The sequence below is a fragment of the Quercus suber genome, unplaced genomic scaffold (genome assembly GCF_002906115.3).
Source record: "Quercus suber isolate HL8 unplaced genomic scaffold, Cork oak 2.0 scaffold_504, whole genome shotgun sequence".
NCBI lineage: Eukaryota > Viridiplantae > Streptophyta > Magnoliopsida > Fagales > Fagaceae > Quercus > Quercus suber.
The window spans coordinates 409,474-417,732 of record NW_027069953.1 but is presented as its reverse complement, the minus strand read 5'-3'; positions in this window follow the sequence as shown (position 1 = coordinate 417,732).

The window sequence follows — 8,259 nt, the reverse complement described above, 5'->3', positions numbered from 1 at the left end:
TAAATATCTACAACTTTCCAGTTTCGAGTTTTTCAAAATTCTCAATATTTGAAGGCCGAAATTAACTCACAAATTACTACTGTAAACCTGGACGGAAATTAAACTAGTAAAAGTTTTATTTTCTTGGGACACTTAGACATTAGGGTTTTGGAAGGGAGGTTATGAGAACGAATTTTGAGCAGAGAAAACCTTGTATTTTCCTTTCTCTAATGGCAGCCTAAACTCTTTGCTAGGGTTAGGGGTTATGTTTCTTCTATATGGTATGAATATTCAATGTGATTCTTTGTAGGATTTTATCAACGACATATTTGATTTTTCAATTAGATTTCTTTTGATGTATTAGTTCTTCTATACTTTCAATAAGTTCAATCATGTTTTTCTTATTGTTGAGATGAATTTCTAATAGTTTCAAATAAAAATCAGGTTTTAAAGTGAATGAGTTTTTCTGAAAAATTTTCTAACTGCATTATTAATCAAGGTTATCATGTGTTTTTGAATTGTCTTAGTTCAACCGAATCATAAGTATTTAATTGTATAAAAACAATTAATTATGAAATATATAATTTCTTAGATCACAAAGAATTTTATATCGATATAGGGAAACACCCCAATGCCCTGTTATTTACATTATTGATTTAAATTTGTTTTTATTATTATCCTTGTTAACAATCACCAAGAAAAAATATTTTTCTTCTACACCCAAATTTTTGTTTAATTATATTGTCTTTGAATCTATCCTGCTCCTTGTGTTTCGACCTCGATATTCCGAGAATTATATTGCTACGATCTCCTGCACTTGGGAGTGAGCAAGCAACTTTAGCGCTGTTGCCGGGGAGCTGCTGCATGTTCAGAGGCAAATTTTTTTTTTTTTTTGGGAACAAAGCATAGCTGGTGGAAATTCTTCTATTGGTAACTTCGTTCTTTTTTATTTTTATTTTTTTTATTTTATTCTATTTAATTGTGTATTCATTGTTGCATGAGCATTTGGGTTAGAAACGAGAGAGATAGATTAGAAATTTTTGAAACTTACTTTGGTAATCTTTTTTACACACCTTTGCCTTCACCTTGTTCATCAATCATGGGTGATGAAACACATAATAATCATGAGGAGAATAGAAGAACTATGTATGAATTGTTGCATCCCACACAAAATTATGTTCCTTCATGCATCATGTTTCCACCTAATGCACCACATGTAGAATTGAAACAAGGTTTATTACCAATACTTCCTGACTTTAGGGGACAAGAAAATAAAAATCCCTATATTCATGTTAGAGCTTTTGAAGAAGTAATTAATAGTTTCTATGCACAAAATGTTATTGAGAATGCTAAGTTATGTTTCTTTCTTTTTTCTCTTAAGGATAAGGCAAGAAGTTGGCTTTACATCTTGAAACTTAGGTCTATAGGTAGTTGGGGGGAGATGGTCAAAGAGTTTTTTAAGAAACATTTTCCTCTCCACAAAGTCCAGCAAGTAAAAAGAAGGATAACTAGTTTTGTCCAAGCAGAAAATGAGACCTTATACCAAACTTGGGAAAGGTACAAAGATCTTTTCAAATTCTGCCTAACTCATGGGTATGAAGATTGGAGGTTGGTTAGCTATTTTTATGAAGGACTTACACCTAGGGACTGACAGTTTGTTCAACTCTCATGCGGAGGGGACTTTTTACAAAAGGAACCTGAAGATGCAATGGATTATCTTGATGAGATAACTGAAAACTCTAACACATGGATTGGACTTAGCCCTATGGACTCCATTGATAGGACTAGAACTAACACTACCACTTCTAGTGGAAGTGTTTTCAAGTTGAGGGAAGATGATAACATGAGTGCAAAAATCAGCATGTTAACTAAAGAAATTGAGGCGCTTAAAATGAAAGGAAGTAGGAGCGTTAGTGCTACCTTTAGAGAGGACCCAATGGAAGTGTGTAAAATTTGTCATTAGATAAACCATGCTACAAATAAATGTGCATCACTTTCATCATTCTTAAATGTGCCAGAAGAACAAGTACATGCATTTAATTCATATTGGCCAAATAATTCTTCATATTCTAACAATTATAACCCAAATATGCAAAACCATCCGTATTTGAGTTATAAGAGTGACAATGTGTTGAATCCTCCTGCTCCAAAGAATTTTAATTCACCACATGCATCATCATCATCATCATCATCTAGAACTTCCTTGGAGGATGCACTTAGTACTTTCATTCAAAGGCAAAGTGAACAAAATCAAAAGTTTGAATCCATGCTCACTAGGCTAGATGAAGAGGTAAGAGAGACCAAGAGTCATATAACTAGGCTTACAAATTCATTAAGTGGGATAGAGAGAGGGAAGCTTCCTTTCCAAACTCAACCCAATCCCATCAATCAAAATCTAAAAATTGGCTCTAAGGATAAACATGAGGAAGTAAAAGTTGTGACCATTTTGAGGAGTGGTAAAGAGATTGATAAACGTTCTCCTTTAGTAACTAAGAAATCTAAGGAGACCCCAGTTGAAGAAGAGAAGCATGAAACTAAGTCACTTGGATTTGGTGAAATTGAAAAATGCACAATCCCTCCATCATTTCCACAAGCCTTAAAATTACCTAGAAAATTGGACACCGCATCTGAGATATTAAAGCATTTACATCAAGTCGAGATAAATTTGCCATTATTGCATGTTAGCAAGTAAGTGCTTGCATATGCCAAGGTAATTAAGGACCCATGCACCATCAAGAGAAAGCATCATGTGAAGAAGACCGCATTCCTAACAGAACAAGTAAGTGCAGTTATTCAACATAAGACCCCACCAAAGTATAAGGATCCAGGTTGTCCTACGATCTCTTGTACTATTGGAGATTACATCATGGAGCATGCATTGCTAGATCTTGGGGCAACTGTTAATTTGATCCATTTCAGTGTATATAAAAAACTAGGACTTTGTGAGTTGAAACCTACTTCAATAACTTTACAATTGGTTGATCACTCTGTAAGGGAACTAAGAGGGATTTTTGAGGACGTATTGGTGAAAATTGAACAATTTTATTATCCAATTGATTTTATTGTTCTAGATTACCAACCTGTTTACAGCTAATGCTTTAATTAATTGCAGGAATGGAAGAATGCAACTCACTTTTGGTTTCACGACTTTGGAGCTAAACATATTTCATGTGGCTAAACAACCACATGAGAATGATGATTGTGCTTATGTGAACCTCGTTGGGGCAGTGGTTCAAGAAGAGTTTAATAAGAATCGTTTTTTTTTTATCCTCTTGAAACTCTTCTTAATAATTCTGTTGGTTCTTATGATTTAGAATGTGATATTCATGTATTTGATAATTTTTCTTTGTTGGATTCCTCACAGGTTTTGGAAGAACAATAGATGATGGAAATTAATAAAGGATGGAAGCCTTACTTTGAGGAGCTACTAGAAAATGAAAAAAAGCTCATGCATTCAAGCAAAGAGACACCACAGCTGGAGCTTAAGCCGCTGCCCAGTGGTCTTAAATATGCATATTTAGGCCCTGGTAAGTTAAAACCTAGGTGGGATGACCCTTTCATTGTAAGGGAAGTGTTTAACCATGGAGCTGTAGTAGTTGAGGACACTAGAGATGGTAGGATTTTGAAAATAAATGGACGAATGTTAAAACCATTCTTAGGGGGAGTTATACCTGAGGAGGAGACTATGTCACTGGAGATCCCTACCTATTGGGATGCTACGTGAACTCTGAAAGAGCTTTATGAAGTTGTACCATATTTGTTTTAATTTTCTTTTCTTTCTAATTTTTTTTTTCATTTTGCCTTTTTTTTTTTTTGTTTTGTTATTATTTTTCTTTTGTGAGCTAACATTTGCAGGTGTGAAAGAAATTTCAAAAAATAAATAAATAAATAAATGCTTAAGGTAACTTCTTTCCTTTATACTTGAATTTATTTTGGCTTTGATACATTGAGTACAATGCAATATTTTAGTTGGGGGGAGAGGTCTACACATTTTTCTACACCTTGCATGATTTTTCTTTCTTTCTTTTCAATTCTTTAAAAAAAAAAAAAAAAAAAAAAACAACTTGAATTTGAATGTAGAAGAGTTATAAGCTTTATTTTTATATCATGTGATGGAATAAATAATGCTGAATTGGTTATACTATTTGTTATATTAAGACCCTTTCATGAAGAATACAGTTGGAAACTTTTGAGCACAATAACCAAGTTAGCGGATGGTTGGATGTTGGATATGCATGAATCATGAACAAGCTAGATATTAGCTGAAACTTAACCCATATGAAAGTTCTTGAGCCTTACTTTTCTTGTGAAAGTATATCTTTATTTGAACTCTTAAATTTCTCTCATATGTTTCAGTTTTTGTAAAAGATCTCTATATTTTATAGTTGACTACTGAAAACATCATGGGGAGATATACCATGATCCTACTTATTTTTGTCCTTAGGCATGCTGATTTATGTGGAATTTTAAGAGATGAGAGCCTAAGACTACCAATTTTTGTCACCAACTAAACAAATATTCAGCCTACCTTTACATTAACCATTGTCACCATCATTTTAGCCATGAGAAATACTTCTACAATACCACAAAACATTTTTATTGATGGGTATTCTCATAGGGGTTCAAGTTTTGAGCAATTGATGTGTTTAGATACCACCATTGTCTCTCTTTTCTTAAAAAAAAAAAAGAAAAAAAAAAGAAAAAGAAAAAGAAAGAGAAGACATACATATAAATCATTGGTGTCTGACACATCTTTCATGTATTTCAGAAGGGTTATATGGTTGAGTAAAGGTTGTTTTGATTCAAGTTGGTTGTTACTGCTATAAGTTGGGTTTGGTTTGAATTTTCTGCATTTGATTCATATACCTCATATTTCAAATAGAGCAGTTTGTCTTTACCTAGCCAAAACATTATACTACCATTGACTTTAATTTCCTACTTGATCCTAAAGGTGCATGGCTGGTATGTATTTGGGATAAAAATTAGGGATGAGAATAATATTAACCTCATGTTTCCAGGAATTCAACATCCTTTCCAAAAGATCTTTTTCCGTTGTTTTAGCGGCTGTTTTTGTGTACACATGTGATATTCTTAAAACTTCTTCTTTCCTTTTTGTTCACATGTGATTTGAAGAGAGAAACCATTACTTCTATGTGTGTTCTTTCAGAGTGTTGATGACTTAAGAGATGTTTTGGAGTAGAGGCTCTAATCTAGATTATTCTTGGTCTATGCATGTTTGGAAAAGCACCTTTGATTAAATGGGCTACGCACAACGCACACACTCCAAAAGTGAAGCTAGTGAAAGCTCTTTAATATGATGAATAGTATCCCAACTCTAAAATTGAAAGTTCATTTGTATGTTATAACGATAAAGCAGACTAACATTTGATGCAGGAATTTTCAGGAAACCTTTGACTTTTGTGGGTAAAGTCACTGTAAAACCTTACGAGAGTAAACTCATCCACTAGGGTGACCTAGGGGTTCAAAGACTTGCTGCACATGGAAAGTGCAGTCGTGTAGCCTACGAAAATGGCTTGTAATTTAGTTTTAATTTTTCACTTTTAGTAAATATGAGTGCTTTGTGGATTGCTAGGGACTAGTAAGATTTAAGTTGGGGGTGTGATAACGCCTTAACTTTAGATGCAAAGCATTCCCAGATCCACAAACAGGCTAAATAAGTCTAACTAATTTTATATTTCAAAAACAAGTTAAGACAGTTTAGTAAGTATATATTAACACATGTATCCCTTGTGATGGCCAAATCATGTTGTATATGCACATGATCAAAAGTAGCAAATAATTTGCGTGTTGTGTGTGAATCATAGTAAGAGTGTATAAGTATCTCATATTATGAAGATTTGAGATATGAGAAAACCAAATGCACTCACACACAATTATAACTTTTTGATGGGGATTATTACCTTCGAGGTACCTCCTATAACCTTCACATCTCTTAGAAACACACTTGCAACCATATTAAAAGCATTTTGATTATTTTTGCTTTTATTTTTCTTTGCATATTTTTCTTTTAAGCATAGCATGCATGGACATTTAAGAGAGAAAAGAAATAACAATTATGTAAGTCAAAACATCACAATTTTGCTATGCCGAAGTACACAGATGTTATACATGATTGGTAGGCTTTAGTGGTCAGATGGTTATTTATGCCTTTCTCTTAGGATTTACTAATCATTGCCGTCAAAAAGAGTGATATGAGCATGAGATATAAGAGATCATCTTAATTGTACTCATCACAAACACGAGCCACAAAGTTCATTTGCTTAATTGTGTATTGAGATGCTCATCTAAGGTATAAAAGATACAAAGTTTAGAAACTTTGTTTCAATGGCCATACAAGGTACATAAGTATCAATATACACAAACACACACTGTTTTTGTATTTTATTTTGATTTTTTTTTTTTAATTTTGAAAACAAAACAAAATAAAAACTAAATAACCAAACAAAAATAGACAAACAACATGAAAGTATGAAGATAGATGTAGATGCATGAAAGCATGATTCCAAAAACAGATAAGAAATTAAGTAAGAAAGTCCTACTTTGGATAGAAAGAATTAAAGTAAAGGACAGATAAAAAAGACAATTAAGTTTTAGGCTCCTTTCTCACCCACACAGCACGAGTCTTTGGCCGTGAAGGTGAAAAGGCATGTGTCCTAATATGTACTAAAGGACATAGAAGAATTAGAATTCTCGTGAAATTGAGTTGAAAAACTCAAAACTTTTAGTAACTCTTTAAACAAAAGTGTTGAACCTTGAGAGGGAACCTGTAACTGTTTGGACACTTGCTTATGAGGATACAACTTTAAGCAATTAAGACGAATGTGTCTAGAAACACTACAATGATAACAAACATGAGCAGTTTAGGACTACTAGACTTCCTAGAGTGAGGTCTAACAAAGGATTTAGAATGATACAAATCAGTAATGGATTCATACCTTTTCACCTTTCTCAGATTAGGGCACGAAGACAATCTTTGATTCAGAAGTCATAGAAGAGGAAGGGTAGGAGAAAATAGCATATCCTAAGCCAGTCTTATCAGAACTAGGCTTTTGAGCACTCAATACCTTATCAAGCTTTACATTAGACATCCTCTCTATTTGAGTTCTAGCTTGACTATGCTCAACCTCGAGATTCTTGACATTTTCTTCTAATGAGCTGTTCTCCACAACAAGAGTCTCAACTAACCTTATAGTCTCATCTAGTTTGACTAACAGTTTAGCTTTTTCATTTTTTAGCTCATTAAACTCTTTTCCACAAAGATGAGAAGTCTTTTCAAATTTTATAAATTCAGTGTATAGCTTATCATATGCTTCCTGAAGGGTCAACTTCTTAGGTACTTCATCATCAAAAGAATCCTCACTATCACTAGTACTCTCCACAATCACCTTATTGATTGTGGCAGCAAAAGTCATATAATGACCACATTCATCCATATACTCATCAGAAGAGTCATTCTCAGTATTACTCAAGGTAGCAACCAACCCTTTACCTTTTGAATTCTTAGGCTTTTCCTTTCATAAAATAGTTTGGGCACTCCATCCTCATATGACCAAAACCATTACACTCATGGCACTAGATAAGTGGTTTCTCACCCTTCCTAGAGGATTTAGATTTCCTAGGATGTTTGTCCTTATCCTTTTTTCTATATTGAAGAAGTTTGATAATCTCATTAGCTATGAAGGTTGGATCCTCATCTTCATCATCATCATCTTCATCTTCATCTTCAGAGTCATCAATCTCTTCCACTATACCCTTAAGAGCCAAGTTTCTACTATTTTCACATTTTTCCATTAAATCTAATCTCATCTCATAGGTTTGAAGGTTCCCTACAAGCTTAGTCAAAAGAATTTGATCAATGTCCTTCACTTCTTCAATGGTAGTGATCTTGGCATGGAATCTTTCAAGTAAGGACGTAAGGATTTTCTTAATAATTTTGGATTCTGCTATAGATTCTCCAAGGTTGAAGGCAGAATTCACAATATCCTTGAGTTTAGCATAGAACTCGTCAAAGGTCCCATCCTCCTCCATCCTTATTTCTTTAAAACTACTAGTGAGTCTTTGAAACTTCACAATCTTTACTGCCTTGGTACTTGCATAGGTGGCAACTTCTGTGGATGATATTTTCTTGAATTCCTCATTGGTCACCCCACAAAACAGAGCATTCAAGGCCTTACTATTAAAATTTTTCTCTTTGATTGTTGCTTTATCCCAATCCACCGGTGCTTCCTTTGGCTTAATCTAGCCAACTTCAACAGCTTG